Raw genomic sequence first — 12,453 nt, 5'->3', positions numbered from 1 at the left:
CATAGAGTTAGGTTTTTATTGGGACTCTTTCTTGCTTCTTAATGTAGGTGTTTATTCCTATCAACTTCCCTTAGAATTGCCTTTGCTGCATCCCACGAGTTCTGGCATATGTGTTTTTATTTCTATTTGTCTCAAGAAACTTTTAAATTTCCCCTTTAATTTCTCCTTTAACCATTGGTTGTTCAGAAGAATACTGCTTCATTTCCATGTGTTTGTAGTTTTTCCAGTTTTCCCCTTGTTATTGATTTCTAGTTTGATGCCGTCTTAGTTAGAGAAGATATTTGGTATGATTTCAGTCGTCTTGAGTTTGCTGAGACTTTTTTTGTGGCTAACATACGGTCTAGCCTAGCAAATATTCTATGTGAGCATGTATTTTGCTGCTGTTGGAATGGAATGTTCTGGATATGTCTGTTAGGTCCATTTGGTCTACAGTGATGTTCAAACCTGCTGTTTCCCTACTGAACCTCTGGATGACCTATCGATTGTTGACAGTGGGGTATTAAAGTCCCCAACTATTATCGTATTACTGTTTATTTCTCCTTTTAGCTGTTAGTTTTTGCTTTATATATTTAGGTACTCTGACCCTGGGTGAACAAATATTTACAACTGTTCTGTCTTCTTAATGGATTGAGAGCTTTATCATTACGTAACGAGCTTCTTTTTACCACTTTGAGTTTCAAGTTTATTTTGTCTGATAGAAGTATAGCTACCCCTGCTTTTTTGTTGTTTGTTGTTACAGTTCCTTGAAATGACTTCTTACATCCCTTCACTCTCAGTCTGTGTGTGTCTTTAAGGCTAAAGTGAGTTGCTCATAGGCAGCATGGCACTGGAGCTTGTTTTTTTAATCCATTCAGACATTCTATGCCTTTTTTTCTTTTTAATTTTTTTTTTCAACGTTTATTTATTTTTGGGACAGAGAGAGACAGAGCATGAACGGGGGAGGGGCAGAGAGAGAGGGGGACACAGAATCAGAAACAGGCTCCAGGCTCTCAGCCATCAGCCCAGAGCCCGACGCGGGGCTCGAACCCACGGACCGCGAGATCGTGACCTGAGCTGAAGTTGGACGCTTAACCGACTGCGCCACCCAGGCGCCCCTGTCTTTTTTTCTTTAAGAGAGAGAGAGAGAGCGCATGAGCAGGGGAGTGGGGTAGAGGGAGAGAGGGGGAGAGAGAGAATCCCAAGCAGGCTCTGCTCAGCACAGAGCCTGATGTGGGATTCAATCCCATGATCTTGGGATCATGATCTGAGCTGAAATCTAGAGTCAGACGCTCAACTGACTGAGCCACCCAGACACCCCCTTTCTATGTCTTTTGATTAGAGAACTTCATCATTTTATGTTTAAAGTAATTACCAATAGGTAAGGACTTACTTTTTCCATTTTATTAATTATTTTCTGGTTGTTTTATAGATCCACTGTTCCTTGTTTCTTATCCTGCTATCTTTTTGTGTGTGTGTTGATGTCTTTTGGTGTCAGTATGCTTTGATTCATCTTTTTTCTTTTTTTTGTATAATTGCTATACGTTTTCCCCTTGTGGTTACCATAAGGCTTACAACCCCATATTTTAAGCTGATAAGCCTTAAGTTCAGTAGAATTCCTAAACTTTATACTTATACTTCTCCTCCCCCTCACATTTTAGGTTACTGCTGTTACAATTTACACATTTTTTTATATTGTGTAACTAACGACAGAGTATTGTAGTTATGGTTGCTTTTACTATGCTCATGTTTTTTAACTTAAAAAAATTTTTAATGTTTATTTTATTTATTTTGAGAGAGAGAGAGAGAGAGCGTGCAAGTGAACAGGGGAGGGGTCGGAGAGAGAGGGAGAGAGAGGATCCCAAGCAAGCTCTGCACCATCAGCACAGAACCCAACACAGGTCTTGAACTCACAAACTATGAGTTCATGACCTGAGCCAAAATCAAGAGTAGGATGCTTGACTGACTGAGTCACCTTGGCACACCCATGTGTTTTAGCTTTTAACATAGAATTATGTTAATAAGTGAATTATGCACCATTACCAAATTACAGAATCTGACTTTGACCATAAATTTACTATTACAATGAGTTTTACTACTTTTCTGGTTTTTTTTTTTTTCAATGTTTATTTATTTTTGGGACAGAGAGAGACAGAGCATGAACGGGGGAGGGGCAGAGAGAGAGGGAGACACAGAATCGGAAACAGGCTCCAGGCTCTGAGCCATCAGCCCAGAGCCCGACGCGGGGCTCGAACCCACGGACCGCGAGATCGTGACCTGGTTGAAGTCGGACGCTTAACCGACTGCGCCACCCAGGCGCCCCACTACTTTTCTGTTTTTTGATGTTAATTGGTATTCTTTTATTTAAAAAAAATTTTTTTTTAATGTTTATTTATTTTGAGGGATAGAGAGACAGAGTACAAGCAGGGGAGGGGCAGAGAGAGAGGGAGACACAGAATCCAAAGCAGGCTCCAGGCTCTGAGCTGTCAGCACAGAGGCCGACGTGGGGCTCGAACTCACAAACTGAGATCATGACCTGAGCCGAAGTCAGACGCTCAACTGACTGAGCCACCCAGGCGCCCCAATATTCTTTTATTTTTTAATGTTTATTTATTTTTAAGAGAGAGAGAGAGAGGGAGTGCGCACACATGCGTGCATGTGAGCGGGGGAGGGGCAGAGAGAGATGGGGACAGAGGATCCAAAGCAGGCTGTGCACTGACAGCAGTGAGCCCAAGGTGGGGCTTGAACTCATGAACCATGAGATCATGACCTGAGCTGAAGCCGAATGCTTAACCGACTGAGCCACCCAGGCACCCCAGTGTCCTTTTATCTCTGCTTAAAGAACTCCCTTTAGCATTTCTTGTAAGGCAGATCTAGTAGTAATGAACTCCCTCAGTTTTGTTTGTTCGGGAAAGGGGTTGTTTTTTGTTTTGTTTTTTATATTTTTTTAAATAAGGCTCCATGCCCAATGTGGGGCTTGAACTCACAACCCTGACATTAAGAGTTGCACACTTTACTGAATGAGCTAGCCAGGCATCCCTGGGAAAGTCTTTATTCCTTTTTCATTTCTGAAGGACAGCTTTGCTGAGTACTGTATTCTTGGTTGACAATTTTATTCATTTTTTTTAAGATTTTATTTTTGAGTGTTCTCTATACCCAATATGGGGCTTGAACCCACAACCTGACATCAGGAGTCACACAATCCACTGACTAAGCCAGCCAGGTGCCCCTCTTGGCTGACAGTTTAGTTTTTTTCCTCCAATATTTTGATTAGGCCAACCTATTTTCTGTTGGGCCAAAATGTTGAGAAACTTGTTCATAGTCTCACAAGGGTTTCCTGGTAACTTCTCTCTTTTCTATTTTTGCTTTTCCACTCCTTTCTTTGTCTTGGAGTTTTGACAATTGAATTATAATGTATCTTGGGGCAGCCCTATTTAGGTCCAACCTATCTGGAGTCCTTTGGGCCTCATGGATCTGGATGTCCATTTCTCTTTCCAGGTGTGGGAAATTTTTAGCCATTATTGCTTTAAATAGATTTTCTGACCCTTCCTCTTTTTCTTCTCCTTTTGGAATTCCCATAATATGAATGTTGCTTCTGTTCATTGTGCTCCATATATCTTGCAGTTTTCTTTACTCTTTTTCATTCTTTTCCCTTTTTTTTTTTTTTTTTTTTTTTCTCCTCTGACAGCATAATTTCTGATATCCTATCTTCCTGGCTGCTGATTCTTTCTTCTGCATGGTTCTTATTTTGAAATTCTACTGAATTTTCCAGCTCAGTTACTGTATTTTTCAGCTGTAGGATTTTTTTTATGGTGTCTATTTCTTTTTTGACCTTCTCCTTTTGTTCACACAGTTTCCCCAACTTTTCTGTCTGTGTGTTCTTGTGGATCATTTTTCAAGAGGATTATTCTGAAATTCTTTGTCTGACAGTTCACACATCTTCATTTCCTTGAGACCAGTTATTAGAGTTTTATTAGTTTCCTTTAGTGGTTTTTTTTGCAATTCTTGATTCCTTACATTGCTGCCTACACAGTTGAGTCATCAGGCTCCTCTTCCGGACTTTATAGGTTTACTTTGGCAGAGACAGAGCTCTTCACCAGTCAGCTCAGTTTGGGTTTCTGGGTGTGTATGCTGGTAATGTCCTTGTGCAAGTGGGGCCTGCTATTATGGTCTATTTTGGGGCAGAGCAAGCTCTGGGGTCAGGGATGGGAGGGTGGGGAGAGCCAGTGGCTGAGAATCAGTGGATAGGGCTGTGGGCTTGGTTCCCTTCCCAAGCGAGGCTGTAAGTCGCCTGGGCTCTCTGGTCAGACTTACTAGATGGTTGGAACTGTACTATATTCAGTGGTGGATGGGGCTATGCATTAGCCTCCCTGCCCTGGCTGGGCAGCAGGATGAGCCCCAGGGCCTGTATGACTGACTGGTGAATCAGGCAAGAGCATGCAATGAATTCCCGGGTCAGGTGAGACCACCAGTTTTGGTCTGCAGATGGGGAAGCCATGGGCTGTGCCCTCTGTTCAAAGGCTACTGCGTGTAGGGCTGCTGAACGGGCTTCACAGCTCCCTGTGTGCTCTGGCAAAGTTCCCTGGTTGGGCCGGCTGACGGCCTTATCCAGCATTGAGCGGGGCTACGGGAGAAGCAGCTCTAAAACTGGTAAAGCTCTTTGATGATTGTCTTAACTTCAGCCACCCTGCCTCCCAAGTTCCCTGCTAAAGAGGGACACCGGTTTGCTCTGGGATGACTGCCTCTGCCTGCCCCTCTCTCGGCTCAAGCACTGCTGGGCTGCACAGCTTCTGTGAGTCGTCTGCTGCCTGCTTGGATGCCCCCCCCTCCAAGACCCTCTCCACAGCAGGGGGGCTGTGACTCAGCACTTTGCCTGGGCGTGGGCAAACTGGGCTCTAGGGCTGGCGCAACTTCTCATCTGGGGATCAGGGTCAGGCAGCTCGGCTCCCTGCCAAGCCCCCTGGTCAGAGTGCGCCCCGGACTTGCAGATGAACAAAGCCGCAATTGGGGATTACTACAGAGGCACCGCAGGCGTGCACTTGGTCTGCGAAGATCTGTGTGCTGGTTGTTGCAAGTCCTGCCCCCCTTTCTCCATCACAGTCAGATTCCCAGTGATTAAGCAGATTGCCCCGCAATCCCGGTGGTGCAAGGTTAGAGTCGGGGCTCCTTCAGAGGGAGGAGCTGGTGGGGGCTGGTTGTGGCTCCTGGGTTCTCTTTTCCTGCCAGACACCTGGGGGCTCAGAGACTACCTCTCTGTGTGATGTGGCCCTGGCCTGGGGGGGAGCGACATGGTCAACGTGTAGCCATTTCTTTACCCTTATAACGCAGTGCATCTTGGTCTCTGAAGCACAGGGGTGCTTTAGCCTCACCTCCAGGTTCTAGGAGTCCCTGAGGTATCTTCTTGAATAGTTATTGGTTGTTCTTCTTATGAGGGGGAGCAAAGTCAAGAACAACCTATGTCACCACCTTGGTGACGGCACCTTTCCTTTTACCATTAAAAGATAAAATTCGCCAGTGCCTGGGTGGCTCAGTCATTAAGCATCTGACTTCAGCTCAGGTCATGATCTCGCGGTTTGTGAGTTCGAACCCCCATCGGGCTCTGTGCTGACAGCTCAGAGCCTGGAGCCTGCTTCGGATTCTGTGTCTCCTTCTCTCTCTGCCCCTCTGATGCTCATGCTCTCTCTGTCTCTCAAAAATAAATAAATATTAAAAAATTAAAAAAAAAAAGGCTGAAATTCTTGGGTTGCCTGGGTGGCTCAGCTGGTTAAGTGTTCAACTCCTGTTTTTGGCTCAGGTCATGATCTCACAGTTGGTGAATTCCAGCCCTGTGCTTAGGATTCTCTCTCTCCCTCTCTTTCTGCCCCTCCCCTGCTCACATGCGCTCTCTCTCTCTTTCTCAAAATAAACTTTAAAAAAAAAGATGAAATTCTGTCTTTCTCCTAATACAGAATAATGTCTATTAATTTTACCACTTCAGGATCAGCCCATGCATTGCCACACACACACATTCCTTATTTGTAAATATAAACTTTTAGTCAAGTCCAATTTCGATACATCTTGGGGAACCTTGCTATTGAACACTGTAAATATTTAAAAACTATTACAACTGATGCCAGATTTCTTGTTGTCAAAGATAAGACCAGAGATGTCCAAAGATAAAACATTTTGTAAGTTCAGAATGGCACAGCGAAAGAGCACACATTGTTCAGGCAATCTTGGCAGAATCTAATGTCATAAAATTTAAAAGTCAGAAAACCCTGTAAGAGAAAAAAGGAGAATATTGTCCGCAGGTCCATCAGATAAATCTGGATTCAAACCCCAGATCTGCTATATGATTAGCTGTATGACCTTCAGCAAAGAAAGTACTTAACATCTTTAGGTTTCAGATTCCTGATCTATGAAATGAGACTCACAGGGCATACTTCAGTGAGTTGTTTTGAATCTTAAATGAGAAAACATATGGGTAAAGTCTATAAATGTTAGTTTCTTGTTCTCCTCTAGACATGAAAATGAAAGCATCTAAATTAAAATTAGGCATATGTAGGGGCGCCTGGGTGGCTCAGTCAGTTAAGCCTCTGACTTCGGCTCAGGTCATGATCTTGCACTCTGAGTTCGAGCCCCGCGTCAGGCTCTGCGCTGACAGCTCAGAGCCTGGAGCCTGCTTCAGATTCTATGTCACCTTCTCTCTCTGCCCCTCTGCCTCTCATGCTCTCTCTCTCTCTCACAAAAATAAATAAACATTACAAAATTTAAAAATTAATAAATAAAAGTAGGCATATGCAAACTTAACCTTTGGAAAATACATCACAAAAATGAAATTAATTCTACCAATAGCTCTAAAACGAACAAACAAGCAGCAAAAGGATCAGGCATACCTTAATTTGGTAGTTTTTCAACTTTACATCCCAGATTCCAATTGTTCAAGTACATCTGGACACGGGGAGAAATTTCCCTACAAGGGAATGTGGGGACAAAAGTTGGCATTGTTTGGATTAGGGCCAGCATTCCAACTCCTTCTGCTGAGTCTTCTGCTTTTTTTTCATTTAATGAAGTCTATTACTGTGTAACTTCCTCCATTCCCTCTTAGCTTAATGGAAATGCTAAAAGCAATCCCCAATATCAACATATCAAATAGCCTGGGTGGTAGTCTTAGTCCTAGATGAGTCTACCTACCTGCTGTGGGGGCCTTGCTACATTACAGAGGTCATGGTTGCAGACACACCCTTTGGCCAAGGGAGTTGGCAAAGCTAGAGTCACTAATGGCACTGACGACAAACAGGAAGTGTCTGATGACTCTGTAAGACTCCTTAAAATGCCCTTAATACTAGGAAGTTGTGGCTTTCTGCTGATATCATGGACTAAATTGTTGGGGGTGGTGGTGGTTGGCTTTTTAAGTTTTTATTTTAATTCCGGCTAGTTAGCATACAGTGTAATACTAGTTTCAGGTATACATTATAGTGATTCAACACCCGGTGGTCATCATAGCAAGTGCACTCCTTAATCCTCATCACCTATTTCACCCACGCCCCCCACCTCCCCTCTGGTAACCATCAGTTTGCTCTCTATAATTGAGTCTGTTTTGGGGCGGCTGGGTGGCTCATTCGGTTAAGTGTCCAACTTCGGCTCAGGTCATGATCTCACAGTTCATGGGTTCGAGCCCCGTGTCGGGCTCTGTGCTGACAGCTCAGAGCCTGGAGCCTGCTTCGGATTCTGGCTCTCCCTCTCTCTCTGCCCCTTCCCTGCTCGTGCTCTGTCTCTCTCTCTGTCTCAAAAATAAAGAAAACATTTTTTAAAAGAGTGTTTCTTAGTTTGTCTCTTTTTCACTTGCTCGTCTGTTTTGTTAAATTTCACATAGGAATGAAATCATATGGCACTTGTCTTTCACTTAGCATTATACCCTTTAGCTCCATCCATGTCATTGAAAATGGCAAGATTTTATTCTTTTTTATGGCTGAATAATATTCCTATCTTCTTTATCCATTCATCCATTGAGGAACACTTGGGCTGCTTCCATATCTTGGCTGTTGTAAATAATGCTGCTATAAACAGGGGTGCATGTATCCCTTCAAATTAGCGTTTTTGTATCGTTTGGGTATATACCCAGTAGTGTCATTGCTGGATCCTAGACTAGTTTCTACTTTTGACTAGTTCTATTTTTGACTAGTTCTATTTTGACTTTTTGAGGGAACTTCCATACTGTTTTCCACAGTGGCTGCACCCGTTTGCATTCCTATCAACAGTGCACGAGTATTTTTTTTCTCCACATGCTCGCCAACACCTGTTGTTTCTTGTGTTGTTGATTTTAGCCCTTCTGACGGGTGTGAGGTGATAACTCATTGTAGCTTTGATTTGCATCTTCCTGATGGTAAGTGACAATGAACATCTTTTCATGCACCTATTGGCTATCTGGATGTCTTTGGAGAAATATCTGTTCACATCTTCTGTCCATTTTTTAACTGGATTATTTGTTTTTAGGGTCTTGAGTTTTATAAGTTCTTTATATATTTTGGACACGCACCCTTTATCAGATATGTCATTTGCAAATCTCTTCTCCCGTTCCATAGGTTGCCTTTTAGTTTTGTTGGTTGTTTCCTTCACTGTGCAGAAGCTTTTCATTTTGATGCTGTCCCAATAGTTTATTTTTCCTTTTGTTTCCCTTACCTCATGAGACATATCTAGAAAAAAGTTGCTATGGCTGATGTCAAGGAGGTTACTGCCTATGTTCTCTTCTAGGATTTTGATGGTTTCAGGTCTCACATTTAGATCATCCATCCATTTTGAATTTTTTTTTTGTATGGTGTTAAGAAAGTGGTCTGGTTGCATTCTTCTGCATGTTGCCGTCCAGTTTTCCCAACACCATATGTGGAAGAGACCGTCTTTTTTCCATTCAATAGTCTTTCCTGCTTTGTCAAAGATTAGATGACCATATAGTTGTGGATCCATTTCTGGGTTTTCTTTTCTGTTCCATTGATTGTGTGTCTGTGTTTGTGCCAGTACCACACTTGTCTTGATGACTACAGCTTTGTAATATAGCTTGAGGTCTGAAATCATGATGCCTCCAGCTTTGCTTTGCTTTTTCAGGACTGCTTTGGGTATTCGGGGTCCTTTATGGTTCCATACCAATTTTAGGATTGTTTGTTCTAGATCTGTGAAAAATGCTGGTGGTATTTCAATAGGGATTGCATTAAATCTGTAGATTGCTTTGGGTAGTACACTTGAACAATATTGGTTCTCTCTATCCATGAGCATGGGATGTCCTAGACTAATTTGTTGATCAGTTGGTCAACCCTTTAGTCCTTGCACATCCAATGGCTAGAATTTATAATGAGTTTGAGGAATATGATAAACAGAGAAGTATGGGGATCAAGGCTGGTGGGAGGTGGGTGCTGGAAATGATTAAGAAACCACTGGACATGAAAAAACATGGGCCACCGACTGCACCATGGAAGCAAAGCTCATCTGTCACAAACATCTGTCTTTCTTACTCCTTCCCTTCATCCCTGTTTGCCTCCCTCCTTTTTTTCTCTTCCGACAAATATTTATTAGGTGTTTATGTATGCATAGTACCACTAAAGTTACAAATGAGAATGAAACAAGCTGATTCTTGTCTTCAGGGAACTTCCACTCTAGTGAGGGAGACACACAAAGAACAAACAAAGTCAACACAGAAAAAGGCTGTGAATTTTCCCCAGACTTGATCAAACTCAGGATATGCTGTTGCCACCATGTGGACAGCTACCCTTTCTAGCTTCCTGCCTTTGTGGTCTGCACAGCTAGGTCTCCCACTGAAATGAATAAATGGCAGCACTGCCACCTAATGTCTTTAAAAAGATAAACCTTGGGGCGCCTGGGTGGCGCAGTCAGTTAAGCGTCCGACTTCAGCCAGGTCACGATCTCGCGGTCCATGAGTTCGAGCCCCGCGTCAGGCTCTGGGCTGATGGCTCAGAGCCTGGAGCCTGTTTCCGATTCTGTGTCTCCCTCTCTCTCTGCCCCTCCCCCGTTCACGCTCTGTCTCTCTCTGTCCCAAAAATAAATAAAAACGTTGAAAAAAAAAAAAGATAAACCTTTCGGGGCACCTGGGTGCCTTGGTCGGTTAAGGGTCCGACTCATGATTTTGGTTCACGTCATGATCTCATGGTTCATGAGTTCGAGCCCCACATTGGGCTCTCTGCATGGAGCCTGCTTCAGATCCTCTGTCCCCCTTTCTCTCTGCCCCTCCGCTGCTCACATTCTCTCTCTGTCTGTCTGTCTCTCTCTCAAAAATAAATAAACATTAAAAAAATTAAATTAACTTAAAACTTTTTAAAATAGGGGCACCTGGGTGGCTCAGTTGGTTGAGTGTCTGACTTTGGCTCAGGTCACGATCTTACAGTTCGTGAGTGCAAGCCACCCGCTGGGCTCTATGCGGACAGCCCGGAGCCTGGCGCCTGCTTCGGATTCTCTATCTCCCTCTCTCTCTGCCCCTCACCTACTCACACCCTGTCTCTCTCAAAGATGAATAAACATTTAAAATTTTTTTTAAATAAAATAAAAATTTTAAAAATAAACCTTTATAATTGTACCTAAACAAAATTTTATTTATTTATTTAAAAATTTTTTTTCAATGTTTATTTCTGAGACAGAGAGAGACAGAGCATGAGTGGGGGAGGGGAAGAGAAAGGGGGAGACACAGAATGAGAAGCAGGCTCCAGGCTCTGAGCTGTCAGCACAGAGCCCGACGCGGGCTCGAACTCACGGACCGCGAGATCGTGACCTGAGCTGAAGTCGGACGCTCAACTGACGGAGCCACCCAGGCGCCCCCTAAACAAAATTTTAATAATGAGCTAGCCTCCCACTGTTGCTCAGAAGCCCTCATACCTGTGGCTAAGTAAACACCTGCTATCGCTGCCTTTCCATGAGCTTGTCCTGCACATGGTGTCTTAGTGCATCCGATTGGCAGCCCAGCCTCTTCCGCGGGCTCAGTTTCAGTCGTCAGGTGGCATGAATGCCTGCTTCTCGGAGTTGTGCCCCAGAGGCTGATTAGAGTAAAGGCAGCCACACAGGGCCCTGGAACAGCTAACGACAGAGGTGAACGACTGCAAAAACCAAGGAAGACCAGCGGCTGGGAGTAAAACGAACTAAGGTGAAGTTAGCTGAAAGCCACGAGGCTGATTAGAAGGAACAGGAATAACATGGACAGTAAGCGAGGAAGAATGTAGCCATGACATTGGGAAGCAAACCACACTGGGATGCCCAGCAACGTGGAACATCCAAGATCATTTGCTCTGTGACATGGAAGAGGCTTTCTATGTTGTAACTAGCAGCAGGGTTCTAAAGCAAATTAGAAAAAAAAAATTATTATGTTTTACTTTTTAAAATGTTTGTTTGGGGCGCCTGGGTGGCTCAGTCGGTTAAGCGGCCGATTTCGGCTCAGGTCACGATCTCGCGGTCCGTGAGTTCGAGCCCCGCGTCAGGCTCTGTGCTGACGGCTCAGAGCCTGGAGCCTGTTTCAGATTCTGTGTCTCCCTCTCTCTGCCCCTCCCCCGTTCATGCTCTGTCTCTCTCTGTCTCAAAAATAAACATTAAAAAAATAAATAAATAAAATAAAATGTTTGTTTATTTTTGAGAGAGTGTGAGCGGGGGAGGGGTAGAGAGGGGCACAGGGGATCCGAAGCAGGTTCCATGCTGTCAGCACGGAGCCCAACACAGGGCACGAACCAGGACATCAAGACCTGAGCTGAAGTTGGACACTCAACTGACTAAGGCACCCAGGCGCCCCTAAAAAACTTTTAAAAAGTGAAATCGATTGTCCTAAGGAGCAAGTTTAAAAAATCTAAATAAAATTTGGTCTCTTTCTCATTAGTGCTCAGTTGTCTTTAATTGACACATTAATTAATTGATTGATTAATTGTCTTTAATTGACACATTAATTGATTTTACATACTAAATCCCTTTTAATGAAAATTTCTGGGCCTTTCCACCTTTGCTCATCTTAAAGCTTATATTAAGATCTGTTCTTAATATTCCTTTTAACTATATCATGTTAAACATGATGAATTTCTCTTAAACACTCCTCACAACCACACATTTTCCAATTAGCAAAATTCCATAAATTAACACTCTAAGAGTGATCTGGCTTTATACATAGAAAAGGATTCATTTCTACCCTTGTCTCCACTGATGTTTTCATCTTGTTGCTCCTTGCTCATTCCGTTAGGGCTCTTGCTTTTTGAAGATAAAAGAAAAAGAAAAAAAAAATAACATGCTTCCTCATACTGTTGTCTTTTCTATAGGTTAAAAATCAACATTGTTTTTATATTTGCCCAAGACACACTATTAAAATCACTTCAAAGCTTTTTAACCAGAATGTGTACAGAGAAGCCTTGTGGCAAACTACAGAACTATTTTATAAGAAATTAATTTGAAACGCCAGCGGATTGTGGCATTAGGCTTCCAAAGTGATGTTACATTAATTCAGCAAGAGTATCTTAAAATTTT

General features: G+C 43.2%; 1 long non-coding RNA gene across 1 annotated transcript; it reads right to left on the bottom strand.

Annotated features, from left to right (window-relative positions):
• Nucleotides 1-5,808: 5,808 nt before the first annotated feature.
• Nucleotides 5,809-11,194, bottom strand: LOC123380744. The gene is made up of 3 exons (XR_006586870.1): nt 10,834-11,194; nt 6,852-6,928; nt 5,809-6,233 (listed from the first exon to the last, which is right to left on the bottom strand). It is a non-coding gene; the product is annotated as an uncharacterized LOC123380744 (long non-coding RNA).
• Nucleotides 11,195-12,453: the final 1,259 nt, after the last annotated feature.

This window comes from Felis catus, chromosome D2 (genome assembly GCF_018350175.1).
Source record: "Felis catus isolate Fca126 chromosome D2, F.catus_Fca126_mat1.0, whole genome shotgun sequence".
Taxonomy (NCBI): domain Eukaryota; kingdom Metazoa; phylum Chordata; class Mammalia; order Carnivora; family Felidae; genus Felis; species Felis catus.
The sequence above is the reverse complement of the archived record's forward strand: the minus strand, read 5'-3'. Positions and strand labels throughout refer to the sequence as shown.